This window comes from Echinops telfairi, unplaced genomic scaffold (genome assembly GCF_000313985.2).
Source record: "Echinops telfairi isolate 266 unplaced genomic scaffold, ASM31398v2 ScPeMD7_60;HRSCAF=208, whole genome shotgun sequence".
Taxonomy (NCBI): domain Eukaryota; kingdom Metazoa; phylum Chordata; class Mammalia; order Afrosoricida; family Tenrecidae; genus Echinops; species Echinops telfairi.
Window position 1 is genome coordinate 4,061,304 of NW_022103958.1, and position 18,181 is coordinate 4,079,484.

At 50.9% G+C, this 18,181-nt stretch overlaps 1 protein-coding gene and 1 pseudogene across 1 annotated transcript in view; both read right to left on the reverse strand.

Moving 5' to 3' along the window:
* DDB2 (damage specific DNA binding protein 2) overlaps positions 1-1,204 on the reverse strand; it is a 23,549-nt gene extending 22,345 nt beyond the window's left edge. The window contains exon 1 of the mRNA XM_004708436.2: positions 1,079-1,204. The gene's annotated coding sequence lies outside the window, so the exon portion shown is untranslated. The remainder of the gene's footprint in view (positions 1-1,078) is intronic.
* Positions 1,205-14,042: 12,838 nt separating this feature from the next.
* Positions 14,043-14,445, reverse strand: LOC101645964 (annotated as a pseudogene).
* Between the last annotated feature and the right edge of the window lie 3,736 nt (positions 14,446-18,181).

Consider the following 18,181-nt stretch of genomic DNA (forward strand, 5'->3'; position numbering starts at 1 on the left):
CAGGGTGTGTGCATTTAGCTCTGGTGGCTCAGTGGGTGCATGTCAGGCTGTTACGCATAAGGTCACCAGTTCAAAACCACCAGGGACTCCTCGGAAGAAAGACTGGGCTTTCTACTCCCATGTAGAGTTACAGGCTCCGAAGCCCACAGGCCACTCAACGGCTGTCGCTTCGGCTTTGTGTGCCCTTGGCTCCTCTTTTGTTTTCATCATCATAAAATGAAGGGGCGGGACTCGGTGGTCCCATAGACCCGGTCCAATTGTAAAATCTGTGGTCCCGTGAGGCCAGGAACCACGTTCCCCTCCAGCCTCTCCGTGGGAAGTTTCTGGTGTAGGCTCTCCGAGCAACCATTCAGAATCCAGCAGGGTCGGGTAAATCCCTTCCCACCCGAACTCACTGTGGCCGGGGAGCATTTACAAGGCTACCGAAGGGGGCAATGTGTCCTGCGGGATCACAAACATGCTGTCCCAAGCTTCCAGACCCTGGTCGCCCGCCCTCCCCGCTCCAGACTGCAGTGCCCGACTGTGAGTGCGTGTGCCATCATGCCCGGCAACCATAGGATCCCATCCTCGGGCACCAGCCACTTTAGAAACGTCGCTTTGAGGTGCTTCAGGAGGGTCAGACAGCTGTGTAAATGCCCCAAACAAAAACTACCACCCAAAGAAGCTGCTCCCTCCTCCCCTCTCCCCCCACCCTAAAGCCGCTGCCACCAAAGGGAGCCCTTCTGTCTTTCCTGTGGAGCCTGACACCGTCCACACTGAACCAGTACCCTGTCTCAGAATCCCAGAGGCCCGGGCTGCCAGGGAACCTCTCCCGGCAGCCAGATTTGCTCAGCAACTGCCAGCACACTGAAAGAAAAGATGGGACAATGCTGCGCACACTGCCGAGTCTTCCACAAACAGAAGCCGTTACATAACCTCCTGGCAGCCAGCAGGTACTGATAAGGGCGGCGAAAGGGGGTGAAGACGCCAGCCGCTGACCCCAGGGCTCCTCTCACTGCTCGGAGACACGTCCTAGAAAGAGCAGGAGGAACCGGGGATCAGAAACCCGGCGTCGGGAAGGGGCATCGCCTCTACTCACGATGTTCCTGACGCCAACGGTTCCCTTCCAAGGGCCCTGACGATCCAAGCGGCAGAAAGAGAAAGGACCGTCGAGCCGGTTGCCTATGATGGATGAGTCACGGGCGAACGGGGCTGGGCAGCTACATCTGCCTTCTTCTTCCCAGTCCTCCGCCTGCCTCTGGCGTCAAGCCCTGCTAGGGCACTGTCCGCCCAGGAGCAGGAAACAAAACAAAACTCTGCCCAAGGAACTCCAGCCAAGCGCCTCCCGGTAGAGGCTAAGAGTGCGTGCCCAGGCAGTGTGGAGCCTTCCCTACAGAAGGCGAAGTCGGTGAGCTGGGAAGGAGGGGTCTTGGTACAACTTCACGCACATCTCTGCCGGGCTTCCAGCTCTGAGCGAGTGGGCGTCCCTGCAAATGGGTCTGTCCTGCGTCCCCCTCCGCACCCCTCTGTCTGCCACAAGCCCCCAGGCTTTGCGCATTCCATCTTAAGTCGAGGCAGTCTGGGACCAAGTGACGAACTTTTCCACTGATGACATGTCAGCTGCCGATCCAGCCTGCATTCAACCCCTGATTAAAGAGCGCTTTGAGCAGTTTGCCTGAAACGTCCCTTTTTTAAAAACCCCCGGAGGTATTGGACTAGATTTCCGAGGCTAGTTGGCAGCCGAGGCCTCCTCTAGCACAACGTCATAGGTTGAACCTCGAGGCTCCCAGAATGCCCTGTCCAGCCCTGATCTTTGGAGCCTTTGACTGTTAGGATTTTGAGGGAGAGATGTTGTTAGTTTGGGGTCTTGTGATGGGGAGACCATCTGGATAATCCAAGTGGACCTTGAATCCAATGACGTATTCCCTACACTAGCGAGGCACAGGGAGAGTCAGACTCGCCCAGGAGAAGACCCCCGCAGGGGAAGATGATGGGACGAGGGAAGCAGAGATTGGGTCTTGTGGCTTAAGCCAAAGAACACCAAAGTTGCTGGCAGCAGCAGAAGCTCAGAGAGAGGTGTGGAGCAGACGCTCCCTAGAGTCTCCAAGGAGCACAGTCCCACTGACACCTTGATTGGGAGTTCGGAACAGTCCAGAACTGTCCGAGTGTGTATTTCTGTTGTTTCGAACTAACCGGTTTGCCCCCATTTGTTACAGCAGCCTAGGGAAAAGAGTACGTCCTGTCTCTGCCACGTGAGGTGTGTTTAGCTACCCGAGCGGGAAAACTGCTCACGGGTGATGGGGTCCCTGGGTCCTGTTCCCCCACTTCCTAGCTCTGTCCTAACCAATCACAGCACATATATGGGTCTCAGTTTCCTCCTTTGTAGGATGGGGAAAAGAATTCCCACTCCACTGGGTCCCTCAGGTCACAGAGTGCCAAGCAGGACACCTAGTGTACCATACGGACATGTCACACATGCTGGCTCCCCCCTCCCCCCTTCTCTTCCGGCTTTGGCTCAGGCTTACCTGTGTGCACCACCATTTCAACCATCGCTTTGAGACTGAGCAACGTGGTTTCCATATCGTATCTTGTCTTTGGCTCTGCGACACCCAGAGGAACACATGGGACCGTGCCTCTTTCTAAGGGTTCCCAAGGAGTTACTTGGCTTGTAGGTGCATCAGCCAACCTGTCTCCTTCTTCACACCATCCTTTCCTCGGACATACCTCTCAGACAGATCCACCTGGACACCTCACTTGTGTCTCACACCTGGGCCAAATCTGGGCCTTCCCTCCATCTTCTGCCTCTTCCATGTTTTCCTAACATCTCATGACAGGGTTCATGCAGGTACTGCAGCAAAAATCCAGGAGTCGGCTTTGCTTTTATTTTAAATCATTTTATTAGGGGCTCATACAACTCATCACAATCCATACACACATCAATTGAGTAAAGCACATTTGTACATTCATTGCCCTCATCATTCTCAAAACATTTGCTCTCCACCTAAGCCCCTGGCATCAGCTCCTCATTTTCCCCATCCCTCCCCACTCTCCCCTCCCTCATGAACCCTTGATAATTTATAAATTATTATTTTGTCATATCTTGCCCTGTCCAATGTCTCCCTTCACCCACTTTTTGGTTGTACGCCTCCCAGGGAGGAGGTTATATGTAGATCCTTGTAATCAGTTACCCCTTTCCAACCCACCCTCCCTCCACCCTCCCAGTATCGCCACTCACACCACTGGTCCTGAAGGGATCATCCGCCCTGGATTCCCTGTTTCCGTTTCCTATCAGTACCAGTGTACATCCTCTGGTCTAACCAGATTTGTAAGGTAGAATTGGGATCATGATAGTGGAGGGTCGGGGGAAGCATTTAGGAGCTAGAAGAAAGTTGTATGTTTCATCGTTGCTACACTGCACCCTGACTGGGTCGTCTCCTCCCCACGACCCTTCTCTAAGGGGATGTCCACTTGCCTCCAGATGGGTGTTGGGTCTCCACTCTGCACTCCCCCTCATTCACAATGATACGATTTTTTGTTCTGATGATGCCTGATCCCTGATCCCTTCGGTATTACACAGGCTATGATCACACAGGCTGGTGTGCTTCTTCCATGTGGGCTTTGTTGCTTCTGAGCTAGATGGCCACTTGCTTACCTTCAAGCCTTTAAGACCCCAGATGCTATATCTTTTGGTAGCCGAGCACCATCAGCTTTCTTCACCACATTTGCTTATTCACCCACTTTGTCTTCAACGATTGTGTCGGGAAGGTGAGCATCATAGAATGCCAGTTTAATAGAACAAAGTATTCTTGCATTGAGGGAGTACTTGAGAGGAGGCCCAATGTCCATCTGCTACCTTAATACTAAACCTATAAATATATGCACATAAATCTATTTCCCCACCCTCATATATAAATATATTTACATATGTACATGTCTTTATTTAGACCTCTATAAATGCCCTTAGCCTCCTAGCTCTTTCCTCTATTTCCTTTTACTTTCCTCTTGTCCCACTATCATGCTCAGTCTTCATTTGGGTTTCAGTAATTCCTCTTGGTTACATTATCCTTGATCACGCCCTACCAGGCCTCCTACACCCTCCTCCCAACCGATTTGAATCACTTGTTGTTCCCTGTGCTGGGTTTGTTAACGCCACCACCTTTCCCCCCACTTCCCCCTCTTCCATGTCCCCCCAGAACTGTTGATCCCGTTGTTTTCTCCTCCAGACTGTTCATCCAGCCTATCTTATTTAGAGAGACCTGCGGAGAAAATAACATGCACAAAAATAAGACAGAGCAAAACCAAGCAACAATATACAACAAAACAACAACAAACCAATGACAAAAAATACACCAAGAAAGAAAAGCTTGTAGTTAGCTCAAGGACTGTTTGTTGGCCTTTAGGAGCGTTTTCCAGTCGAGTCTGTTGGGGCGCCAAGCCCTGGCCCCAAAGTCTATTTTTGGTACTCCCTGGGGACTTAGTTGCCCTGTTCCCCTTGCTGTTCTGCCTCGGTGTTTTGCCTCGGTGTGGTGGGATCAGATCGGCTGGAATTCCCTCACTGTGTTTCCAGTGGTGTCCCCTGTAGGGCTATGGGTCAGTGAGGGATGTCGTGTCTCATAGTGGTCTTCTCTGTGCATTGGCTGCTCTGAGTGGGAATATTGTCCTCAAGGCTTGGTGGCCAGGATGTGCTCCACTCTCTCTTTCTGCCCCTTCATTTGCTCCTGTGTGCTCTGATCAGACATGTCCCTCTCCCGGAGCTGCAGCTTCAGTGCTATCCACTGAAATAAATTCTTCTGGGGGGAGAACTTAATTTTTATTTTCAAAAAAACTTATTCACGCTTACAAAAGAGTTGCCAGAAGAGTGAAAAAAATATATATGTGTGTGTACATATATAAAGAATACAATGTAAATGCTTTGGAACACGGTAGTGGTGACAGTTCGCACAACGCTGTGAACATAATGAATGCCTCTGACCTGGACACTTTGAATGGGTGAAGTGGCGTGTTTCGCAGCCTTCTAAGTTAGATGTCAGCTAAGATGTCAGTCCACATGGAAGTAGCACGCCAGCTGGTGTGCTGCAAATAATAAAATCCAAACCTGGAGGAGGGAACTGTATTAGTTTAAATTCTGAGCACCCAGTTTGCAGAAGCTACGGATGATAGTGGAAGTCCAACATCCATGTGCTGCGCCCCCACATAGATTAAGCCTCTGGCGAATGCCCTCTGACCATTGACCGAGGACGTATTGAATAGCCTTGCCGTCAGACAGATAACATTGTAAACTGGATTATACTAGATGTAGTTAGGCTACAAGTAACACCTTATCATTTGAGCTTCCTTTTGATCCATTTTCAATTTATTACAAATTTTTTTCAAATCATTTTATTAGGGGCTCATACAGCTCATACACACATCAATTGTGTAAAGCACATTTGTACATTCATTGCCCTCATCATTCTCAAAACATTTGCTCTCCACCTAAGCCCCTGGCACCAGCTCCTCATCCCCCCCCTTATGAACCCTAGATAATTTATAAATCGTTATTTTTGTCACATCTTGTACTTTTTAATATTTTCTGCCTTCTTTTCAATTAAAGTTTTACTTTGTTTTCTTTTGTCATTGTTGTTATTTATATTCTTTGTCTTTGTTTTGTATGTTTTTTGTGTGTAACAAATCCAGGATAATTAACTCTATAGAGATACTAACTGGATTAATAATTCCCTAAGGGCATGCAGGGAATACTGGGGGGAGTGGGGAGCCAATGAGTGCAAGCCAGTGGAAAATCTTCAAAAGTTTATTGGGGTCATGATTGTACACTTGTAAAGATGTGAATATGATATGTGAATTTTGTGCCAATAAAACTATTAAAAATGGCATGTTTTATGTTTTACAATATAATGTATCCTCCAAAATACAACAAATTGGCAATAGACTTTTCCCCAATTCCACAAATGTAACATTAGATTTAACCATAATGCAATGATCAAGACAGAGAAATTAACACTAGAATCTGCACACCTAGTCAATGTTTCCCTCTAACGCCCGACTATGGTCCAGAATCCAACCCAAGATCAATCACAGGTTGTGTTTAGTTGTCTCCCTGGATATAATTTTTCATATTGATATCGCTCTTACCATCCACGTTCAATCCATCAAGTGCTGTCACTTCCTTCCCCCCTCCCCCAATTTCCTTAATTCCTATACTTCCTATTACCTTCACGGCTACCACAGTCAAGGCCACCTGCATCGTACAGTTGGGTGCACACCTAGATGACAACCGCTGTCCTTGTCTGTCGGGTGCTGGTGAGTCAGGCCTGAGCCATGGAGACTTGGTGTAAGAGAGACGCAAGTGTGGTCTCATCCTGTACCATGTGCACGGCCGTTGTTGTGTTGTGAGTCTCTTGTTTGTGGTTGCCGTGTCAATCCCTGTCTTTGAGGATGGGGTAGGCCGGGCTCTCTAGCAGGAGTCCTCAAACTTTTTAAACAGGGGGCCAGTTCACTGTCCCTCAGACCCATTGGAGGGCCGGACTATAGTTTTTTTTAAAAAAACTATGAACAAATTCCTATGCACACTGCACATATCTTATTTTGAAGTTAAAAAATGGGGCAAAAACACCCGACGGGCTGGATAAATGCCTTTGGCGGGCCGTAGTTTGAGGACGCCTGCTCTAGAGAAACAAAACAAGTGACAATCACACACACACACACACACACACACACACACACACCTTAAGAAAATGACACATAATTCTAGAAGCAGGTAAGTCCAGGCTGGTTCAAGTCTGTGGGTCAGATGTCACGCTGGAAGCTTCTTCTGACCCCTCAGGGGCTGATGAACCAGGAAGCAGGATGCCCCCCGGCTGGTGGATGTGAAGACAGATGAGACCAAGGTAGCAGGTCTGGCTCGTGCGTGTAGAGTCCCATGAATCCGGGGTTCTCAGGTCAGATGGCAGGCTGCTGATGGCTCCCAGGGCTGGCGGGCAATACGGTAGGCTGTGGGGTCAAGTACAAAGGACCAGTGGTCGATGGGTCAGATGCAGGATGCAGGCCCGACCAGATGCAGAGATGCTTTCCACCAAGTCTACTTATACAGGAAGTGGGCCTCGGCTTTAAGGAAATGTCCCCGGGGGCTGTGAGTCATGGCCATCAAGTCCATCCTGCTCCCAGTGCTCCCAGAGGACAGAGTAGAACTGCCCCTGTGAGCTTCAAGATTGTAGCTCTTTGCGGGGGTAGAGAGCCCCATCTTTGTCCCGTGACCTGAGCTAAGGGGGGGTGTATTCCACCCTAATCTTACAAATGACTGACTGCTTACAGCAGATCCCATTATGGGGTTAATGATGCGGTGTGAGGTCACACCACCTGTCCACCAGCTTGTAGCACCGTGGTGTCTCTCATGTTGCTATGAAGCTGGAAGCTGTGTTACCAGGATTTCAAATCCCAGAAGGGTCACCCAGGAAGGACAGATTTCAATGGAGCTTCCAGATGAACAGCAGTAGGAAGACAAGCCTGGCGATCGATGGTTGAAAATGAAGACTCAGGAAGACGATGGCTCAGAACACTGGATGATTGATAGCGGGGACCAAACTGGTGCCGCTGCTTTTTGCCCCTTCTCATCCAGCCGGCAGAGGGCCAGCTCCCACGGAGTTTAGGCTTTGAACTTGGTGGTTGCGACTAGTCCGTGCAGCTGCTGCAGGGCAAAAGCAGCTTTAGGCAATTTGTCACTTTCGGGTCCGTCAAAATAGCCTGGATTTTTTTTTTCAATTATTAGAGAATGTAAAAACTCTTGAATCTGCACGAAGACAGGCCACAGGGTGCTTGCGGACGCTCCTGCCCTCACATCCAGTCCCTCCAAGAGCCTCCTCCTGTCCTGACCTGAGAAGAACATCCCTCCACAAAGCGTGCAGGGCTGGGTCCTGCTGCCCCAGCCCCTGCCCTGGCCGGGTCACCCTCTCACAGAGCTCTGCTCACTCGACCCTGCTTGTTTTTTAAACAGTTTTATTGGCATGTAGTTCACATACCATGCAATGCGATGGTTGAAATATATTAAAAAGAGGTGTGCAGTCATCAGCACCATCAATTCTAGGACATTTTCTTCGTACTTGTACTCATTAGGCTTCGCTCCCCATTTGCCCCCAGCCTCCCCTGCCTTCACCCAAAGGAACGATGAATGAAGTTACTGTCTATAGATTACCTGTCCTGTGTTCTAGGTGAAGAAAACCGTACAAAAACCACGCCGCCCATCCCGCCTAACCTCTCCTCTTCCCCGTGAAACTTCCTTTTTTTGGGTTGGGGGTGGGGGTCGTAGTGGTGAAAGCTTACACTTTCTTTTTTTTTATTTTTTAAACATTTTATTAGGGGCTCATACAACTGTTATCGCAATCCATACACACATCAATTGTGTAAAGCGCATTTGTACATCATTCGCAAAACATTTTCTCTCCACTTAAACCCCCAACATTAGGTCCTCATTTTTACCCTCCCTCCCCGCTCCCCCCTCCCTCATGAGCCCTTGATAGTTTATAAATGGGTATTTTGTCATATCTTGCCCTGTCCAACGTCTCCCTTCACCCACTTTTCGGTTGCCTGTCCCCCAGGGAGGAGGTCACATATAGTTCCTTGTAATCAGTTCCCTGCTTACACTTTCTTAAAGAGGTCTTATTTCTGACTCTTCCACAATTGAAGTCATATGCCCCCTATTGTTTTCTCTCAGAGTCCCTGTGTGGCGTCACCAGTGAACACAAGGTTGGCGGTTCAAAGGGACCTTGCCAGAGCGAGCTGGCGCTCGACTTCTGACAAACCAGTCATTGAAAACCTAACTGAGCACATCTGTTCACGGCATAGTTCCCGGGGTCGTAAACACTCCAGAGAAGGGGGTCCGGAACAGGAGCGGGAAATGGAATGGGTTAGTTTACTGTCTCCGGGAGCAATTGCCTTCCTGGGCCAGGAGACCAGAAGAATCGCACGGTGCCTGGCTACCATGTACTGAATAGTTTGATCAGAGATTCTATAGAAGAATCCGGGTCAGGAGTGGGACAATAGAGACTGGACTTTCCAATTCTTATGGAATCCAGATTTTTCGGGAACCACGGAGGCTAGAGGAATCCCTGGAACCACTGCCCGGAGAGAATCTTACAGAAACAAGCCATGTCGTTTTCTTGATACCAAACAACAGTTACCTTTGCTAGTAAAGAAGCTCTGTCCTGAGCATTATACTCTTGGATGAAATCGCCTTAGGGGATCAAATTGACAGCAGCAACTCATGACAATCCGGAAGAGGAGAGAGAGGCTGGCAGCACACCTTGGAGAAGGCCATCAATGGCGTTCAATTATTGGTGTAGAAGCTGTTGAATTGGGGTGCGTTCTGCTGCGTGCATGTACGTGCTCAACAACCACCCGTTCTACCCTGACCCACGGGCTCCACTGCAGCCAGACGAACGCATGGCAACTGGTTCATGATGCTCTCATGATCTCCTGCCTTTGTTGTTGTTGCAAATGTATATCCAGCACCAGCAGGGAGCCTGGCACCTAAGTGGGTGCTCACGCAAAGTTTGCTAATGGATGGCGGCAGAGTGTCCCTTAGAACAAAGCTTCTTCAGCCGTGGGGAGAGACCACCCATGGCAAACAGCCCCGGTAGTGTAATGGTTACACAAGGGCTATTAACTCTAAGGTCAGCAGTTCAAACTCACCAGAAGCTCTGCAGGAGAAAGACAAGGCTTTCTCTTCTTGTAAAGAGACCAGACTCAGAAATCCCACGGGGGCAGTTCTACTCTGTCCTCTAGGGTCGCCATGAGTTAGAATTACGTCGGTGGCAATGAGCAGAACTGAATGGGGTGGGTGGGAGGGGGATGTCCTCGAAAATTTTGGCAAGTGTCTGAACACTGGAACCAAAAATAAATTCAAAACCAAACGAGTAAGGTGTTTCTGGCAGGGCATCCTGTGTTCGAAATGTCTGGGTGGAAAGGGGCAGCAGTGGAAAACGTGTCAGAAGCCCTGCAGCTTTGGGGCACCAGCAGAGAGGACATCTGCTGGGCAGCAGGGAAGGCCTCCTGATGCAACCAGGAGCTGAAACTAAAGTGCCACCTCCCGCCCTACTCCCACCCCAGCAGGACATCCCGTTCTTTCCCAAGAATCTGCCCGGGGCAAATTCCTGACCCAGGAGTTTCCAGCACACTGGGAAACCTGCAATGCAGTTACTCTAATGCCTTCCATCTGCTGTCCTTCCTGTCCCTCTAGGCCAGCCGTCTGTCCCCACCCCCACCCCAAGGTTAAGCCCTCCAAGGACTCGGACCAGTTTTTCCACCTGGGGTTGCCTGAGCTCTTCAAGCTGTCTGCTGTGGGATCTGAACACGTTACACCGACGGAATGCGGGGCAGGGCCCCAGGCTTATCTACCCTCCTCCTGGCGGCCAGCGTTCCTGAGGTCAAACCTGATCTGGTGCCGGCAGATGCCATCGGTGGGTTCCAACTCTCAGCAACAGAAGGAAATCCTGCGCGGCCCTACAAACGTGGCTGTGTTTGAGCCCCTGGCTGTGGCACGCGTGGTCCTCCATCTCCTTGACCCTCCACTTGACCAGAGCCCTGAGGGCTTAGTGGGCTGCAATCAAAAGGTCAGCACTTCCAAACCATCAGCGGCTCCAAGGCTTTCGACTCCCGTAAAGAGGTTTTTTGTTTTGTTTTTTCCATGAAGAGTTACAATCTTGGAAACGGGGAGGCAGTTTTACCCTGTCCTATAGGGTTGTTATGAGTTGGCATTGACTTGATGTCAGGGAATTTGTGGCTCTTTTCCCTCCCTCTACTTTACCAACCATGACGGCCTTTTCCAGGGACCAGTCCCTTCTGACAACATCTTCACAGTGCATGAGACCCAGTCTCGACATCCTTGCTTCTAGGGACTGACCTGCTGCCCTTCCTCCATGGCAGTCCATGTTGTGGCTGCTGTAAGGTGCCACGACTCCTAGGGATCCTATGCACCACAGAGGGAAACACCGCTGGGTCCCAGGCCACCCTCACAACAGTCCTTCTGTTCGAGCCCATATTTAATCTTCTCTGCCAGCACTGTCCTTCGGAGGCACCCCTCTTCTTTATTCATTGCCCAGCATTTGCAGTCACGAGGTCACTGGAAAGACGATGGCTTGGGTCAGACACACCCAAGTCCTCGAAGTGACCAAGGGACATCTTCTCGTCCCCCCCACCCCCACCCCCGCTTAGAAGGGGGTCTTTTGCTGCAGATCTGCCCCAGGGGATTTGGTTTCCTGAGAGCGGCCTCCCTCGATGTGGACTGTGGATGCCAGAAAAAATGAAATCTTTGGCAACGCCGGTCTTCTCACTGTTTCTGACACTGCTTCTTAGTCCAGGTGTGGGGAGTTCTGTTCGCTTTATGTTGACTGCCGTTCTTGAACATCTGTCAGAGCGCCTCTGAGTCCGCTTCTCTTTCAGCAAGCCAGGCTGTGTCACCTGCATAGTGCAGGTGACCTCTACTCCAGCTTTCCATTCTATCCTGCCTAGAGGCTAAACTCCAAGCGCCTTTAAATATGTGCACAGACATCTATTTCCCCATCATCATATATAAGCATCTATAGGTTTAGTGTTAAGGTAGCAGATGGACATTGGGCCTCCACTCAAGTACTCCCTCAAGGCAAGAACACCTTGTTCTATTAACCTGGCATTTCATCATGCTCACCTTCCTGACAAGATCGCTGAAGACAAATGGGTGCATAAGCAAATGCGGAGAAGAAAGCTGATGGTGCCCAGCTATCAAAAGCTACAGCGTCTGGGGTCTTAAAAGCTTGAAGATAAACAAGCGACCATCTAACTCAGAAGCAACAAAGCCCACATGGAAGAAGTACACCAGCCTGTGTGATCACGAGATGTCCATGGGATGAGGTATCAGGCATCAAAGAACAAAAAAATCATATCATTGTAAATGAGTGGGAGTGCAGAGTGGGGACCCAAAGCCCATCTGTCAGCAACTGGACATCTCCTTACAGAAGGGTGCCAGTCAGGGTGCAGTGTAGCACTGATGAAACATACAACTTTTCTCTCGTCCTTAAATGCTTCCTTCCCCCCACTATCATGGTCCCAATTCTACCTTACAAATCTGGCTAGAGCAGTGTGGGGGGAAGTCAGATTCTTGCTGCCAGACTGCTGTCTCATCCCACCACGGGGGGTGGGCCTGCTCCCTGCTGCTGGGGACAATGGACAAACTCTTGTGGGCGGAGTTCGCATCCTACTAATAATGGTCTCTATCAGTTGGGCCAGGGCCAGGCCAAACCAGCTGTCCCTCCTCTTCCTATAGCATGTATGTCCCTAGATCACCCTCTCCCATCACTGTAATACCTGTAGCACAGCCCTTTCCTGTAACGATTGTCTTCACCTATAATGTGGGGGTTCGAATGTCCCCAGAGAGTATAAAAGCTTGGGAAGCATTAAAATTCGCTCTCTCCACGTAAATTACCAAGCAGGGCTGAGGTGAGCAATGCTACCATGAAATGTGTCTAACTCCATTTATTTCTATATATCTCTTTTATCTCTCATGCCCTCTATAACTTTACTATAATATTTACTTATTATCGCTGTACAATTGCGCCTACCGAACCCGTAGTGATTGTGCTAAGAGCTGGCTTCTTCTGGCAGAGCAGAGGATGTACACTGGTGCAGATAGGAACTGGAAACACAGGGAATCCAGGACAGATGAACCCCTCAGGACCAGTGGTGAGAGTGGTGATACTGGAGGGTAGAGGGAAGGTGGGGTAGAAAGGGGGAACTGATTACAAGGATCTACATATAACTCCCTCCCTGAGGGATGGACAACAGAAAAGTGGGTGAAGGGAGTCATCAGACAGTGTAAGATATGACAAAATAATTTATGAATTATGAAGGGTTCATGAGGGAGGGAGAGCAGAGAGGGAGAGGAAAGATGAGCTGATACCAAGGGCTCAAGTAGAAAGCAAATGTTTTGAGAATGATGATGGCAACCAATATACAAATGTGCTTGACACAATGGATGGATATATGGACTGTGATAAGAGTAATACGAACCCCTAATAAAATGATTCAAAACATAAAAATCCAAACTTCTTAGTCCAGCTTGTACATTTCCACCATTATACTCTCTTTTCATTTGAACTTCCACCATTTCAACTCCTCTCTCCAGGGTCCCCCTCTTTCCGCCTCCACAAAATCACGAGTCTAGACCTGTCTCAGGAGCCCTGGTCCTGAGTGGGTAGGAGCTGGCATAGTGGGTAGGAGCTGGTCCTGAGTGGGTAGGAGCTAGGCTGGTGTTAACCACAAGGTCAGTACTTTGAAACCACCAGCTGCTGCTAGGGAGAAAGACGGAGCTTTCTACTCCTGTAAAGATTTACAGTCTCGGAAACTCACAGGGTCCATTCTACTCCGTCCTATCGGGTCGAGATGAGTCGGCATCTACTGGATGGCAGTGAGGGTTTGAGACCTGTCTTGTCCAATATAGCAGCTACTAGTCACATGGGGCTATTCCATTTAACACGATTGGAAATGTCTTGAGAGGAGAGCTCTTCGCCATCCTTCGGGTCGGAAACGGACCTCACTCCTCTGTGGTTCTACTTCCCACCCAAGGGTAACACCAGGGAGGTGCACCCGCCTTAGGACAACCGACTGCAGGAGGCCGGCAGAGCAGCATGTGTCCAGGGATAAAGGCCCAAGGCAGGGAGAGGAAAAGAGAAGGAAGGGAAATGGGGCATCCTGGGAGGCCGGGGGAGGGGTGCTGTTACCTTGTGGGTATGAATTGTTGAATGGAAAACCAATTCACTCTGTACTTTTTCACCCCTATTACAACAGTTGTTTGCTTTTTAAACCTCAAGTGAAATAAAAATGTTCAATTTACTTCTTCAAGGTCTGTAGTCACATTTCAAGTGTTCTATAGCCAACATGTGACTGGTGGTTCCCCTATGGGATGCATGGCTACAGAACATTTTCTTTCTTTTTTTTTTGGCTTCAGATCAGTGAAAGTGAGGCTTTATTGAGGACCCGGGGCCATTGGGCTCAGGAAAACACCAGCAGAAGGCAGGAGAGCCGGTGGACAGAGGTCCTTATTTGACCTTCTTGGGGCGCAGGTTGTTGATGAGGCCACACTGCTTCTTGCGGCAGTTAACCGCACGGGGGTGAAGGCGAGCACAACACTTGCGGCAGATCATCTTGTCGCACTTGTACTTCTGGGCCAGCTGGCGCAGGGACGGCTCGATGATACCACCACGCAGACACAGCACCAAGTGCAGGGTGGACTCTTTCTGGATGTTGTAGTCCGAGAGAGTGCGGCCATCCTCCAGCTGCTTACCAGCAGAAATCAGACGCTGCTGGTGGGGGGAGGGGGGATGCCCTCCTTGTCTTGGATTTTGGCTTTGACAGTCTCGATGGTGTCGCTGGCTCAGCCTCAAGGGTGACGGTCTTGCCTGTCAGGGTCTTCACAGAGATCTGCATCTTTGTGTTAGCCGCTCGGGGTGCCTTATTGACGGCTACAGAACATTTTCATCATCGCAGAACATTCCACGGGACAGAGCTGGTCTGGTCGGGTTGGGACCCAAACACCCACTCACCAGCCCCTAAACATTTCCTGGATCTTCATGCCATAAGTCACCCAGCTTCACTGTATATTTTCCAACCATGAGAACTACAGCCAACCAGCTGGCTGTTGTTGATACTCGGTGCCAGTAAGTTGGTTCCAACTCATGGTGACCCGTGTACCACAGCATGGAACACGCCCCCGGTCTGCAACATGATGACGCTGGCGCCCAGGGTCACTCCATCTGGCTAAGGGTCTTCCTCTTTGTCACGGCCCCTCCACTTTACCAAGCACGCTGTCCTTCTCCAGGGCCTTGTCTCTCCCGACAACAGGTCCAAAGTATTTGAGACAAAGTCTCACCAGCGTAGCTCCTAAGGAGCACTCTGGTTGTACTTCTTGCACGACATACCCTTTTTAAAAATAAAACTCTCAGGTAAGTAGTTACAAACACCTTCCTTATCAATTCTAGATCTCTCCCCAGATACTTAGCACATTCTACACCGGGCTTTTTCCATCCAACAGGGTCTTGGAGATCTTGACATAAAAATTCATCTCTACGCTAACTATTCTGTCCAGTTGCTGCAAAATAATCTATATAGCTGAGTGAATCTATGCCTTTAGTCTTTTTTTTTTTTAATAGCTCAAGGTCTGTTTGTTGACCTTTAGGAGTGTTTTCTGGTCGAGTCTGATGGGGTGCCACACACTGTCCCCAAAGTATATTTTTGGTATTCCCTCGGGATTTCCTTGCTCTGCTCCCCTTGCTGTTCTGTTGCACACCCTTAGCGTTTTGCCTCCGTGTGGTGGGTCAGATGGGGTGCAATTCCCACACTGTGTCTCCAGTGTTGTCCCTTGTAGGGCTATGGGTCAGTGAGGGATGTCGTATCTTGTGATGGGGCCGGCCATATGGTCCTCTCTGTGCATTGGCTGCTCTGAGCAGGGATATGGTCCTCAAGGCTTGGTGGGGCATGCCATTAGGTCTTGATTTCCAATGATTTCCTATCACAAAGCTGTAACACCATATGCAAGTGTTCCCCAGAGTGGGTGATACTACCCCTTGGAGGATGCAGGAATGATTCCGGAGGCTGCAAAAGCAGATGCCTACACTTTATCCAGGAATATGGGTGACAGTATAAAAGTGTTTAATTGCCAGAGGGGCACAGAGTAATCTTTTTTTTTTTTTCCTGAAAAGGGAGCCGTAAGCCAAATAAGTTCGGGAACCTTTGCTGTACCACATCCTTGTACCACTTTCTGCACTTGTGTATCTGCCTAGGATTGAGATTGGGGGATGGGGAGGGCATTACTGGGTCACCTCTGTGGCTTGATGCACCACAGTGCCTCAACCTGAAGCCCACAGGTCTCGTTCCTACTGAAGACCAATCAAATGTCATCTTCTCTGTGGTGCCTGTTTCCCCACAGTGCTCTGGAAGCACACTGTCCCATCATCACATGCGTAGGCTCTGACTCAGCCTGTTATTTTTTGTGACTCAGCTTTAGCTATTATCTTTGTATTCCCAATCCCCATCCCAAGGCTTAGTGGAAGCAGGAACTCAAAGGTTTTCTTGGCTGGCTGGATGCATGAATTAACAAAGGAAGGCACAGTGGTTGGGATAGTCCAGAAGCTGAAGGTGAGCCTGCAATGGGCTTTGGGCGAATCTGCTACCTGGTGCCTTGAACCAAGCAGCTTCTTTAGGGGTCTGTCCCTAGGCAGTCCCATGACCCCTGCTGATCGGGCTGAGTGTCACATCAACGCATCTGGGTGAGTATATGCAGGGGCTCTGGACAGAGTGGAGAAATGTGACCCCTGCTAGATATTCATTGCTATTACAGTGGCCCAGGTGACCTTTGGGAAGCATTGTCAGGTCTGTCTACCGAGGTGCTTGTGAGTTCGAACCACCAACCTTTGAGCACTTAAGGGAGGGACTCTTCTATGGCTAATTCACCTTGGAAGAAGCAAAGTCTGCTGGGGGTGTTGGTTTATTTTTTTTCCTCCCAGCAAGGGTGCACCTCAAGGGCAATTAAGATCAGGTGAAACATCCTGCTCTCTGCTACGCTATTTGAACTCCAGGGAAGCCAACGTTTTCCACCAGGCCTCCTCTTCCCTCCGTGATCCGATGAGCAGCCTGTCTAAGTCTGCAGCCTGGCTTCTCCACACCCGGCCGCCCTAGGTTTTAATGAGGTTTTAATAAGTGGTTCCTGTAATTAATTTCATTCTTGTTTTTACACTTTCTGTCTAGGTGTCTGAACGCCCCCAGGCGCCAGGGGGATGTTAACAGATTAAAAACAAAAGAAACAAAAACCCACGAGGCCCTTGGCCAGCGTTAGCCATCTCCCTGGCTGCTTCGTGTGCAATTGTTTCACCTTCAGTAATTAACTGGCCCAGCAAGTGGTCCGCCCGGTCACCTGCCTGCCGGGTTTTATGGACAGAGAAACATAGGGAAGGAAGGGAGGGACTTTAAATACCGACGCAGTGGGTGTTGAAACTGGCCGCAAAAGCCCCGTCCTGCAAGGGAACGCACCTGGGCTCTCCCGGCGGGGATCCACGCCCCAGGTGAGGTTTGTCACTGGGACTGGAGTCCTCAGGTGGAGGCCCCAGGGGGCCAGCGGCATCTCTGTGCCACAGGCTTGTCACTCTACCGCTAGGACCACCGAACAAGCAGCCCTCAGCAACTAATAGGGACCCCCTCCCCGAAACTCCGCTGGCCCCCTTTGACATCTTTTTGCACGGAGAACGCGGCAGCAATCCCGCCCGCACTAAAGAGCAACAGAATTTTGCTATTTTTAAAGCTGCCTGTTAAAAAGTCCGCGAGCACGGACTCACATCCCAAGGGAACTGGGGACGGGGTTGGGGGCGGGGAGGAAGAGAACGTGCCGGAGAGAACATCGTGGCTCCCGGGCGTCGCCGAGCGCGGCCGCCCCGCGGGGCCCACTGCCCCGGTGCGCCGGAGGCTCTCCAACCCTGGCCCACCTGCGCCCGGGCTGCCCGGCTCCGAGGGCCCACTCCCCTCGCCTCTCCCGGCCGCCGGGCCACCCGGCCCCGGAGGGGGAGGGAGCTGCTGGGGGAGGGGGAGCGGCGAGCAGGTGGCGATTAGGTCAACTTGGGAACATTCCTGGCCCGCTCCAGTGGATATAAATAACCGGCGGGCCGGCTCCAAAAAAGCCAGGGTGGGGGGAGGCGACGAGGAAAGGGTTTATTTAGGGTAGGGTGGCATCGTGATGGTCTGGAAAAGTCGGCTAAGCCTGGCCACTGGCGAAGGAGGTGGCGGGGCGACGGGGGATGGCGGTCCGGACCCGGTGCGCAACCTGGAACCAGAGGGGGGAGGGCAGAAAGCGCTCGGGCCTTCTTGCCCCACCCCCACCACGTGTGTGCCCCAGGCCCCGGGTTGGGCCCCAGATTGGCAGGGGCAGGGCTGGGCTCAGCAAGGCCCCGTCCCCACCGACCGGGCGCTGAGCCTCCGTTTGCACATCTGGACCCTGGGAACCCGACCGCTTCCACGGTGGTCGCTGTGAGCCTCGCACGCGCGCACGGCGAAGCCAGCAGCGCTCTGCAGCCGACCGAAGGCGGGCTTCTCCCAGCCCCCGGGTGCTCCAGGGGCGCCCACCAGCCCCGGCCCCTCCCCGTGCCCAGCGAGCCCTCGCTCGACAGAGAGCTGGGAGGGGCAACGCCGAAAG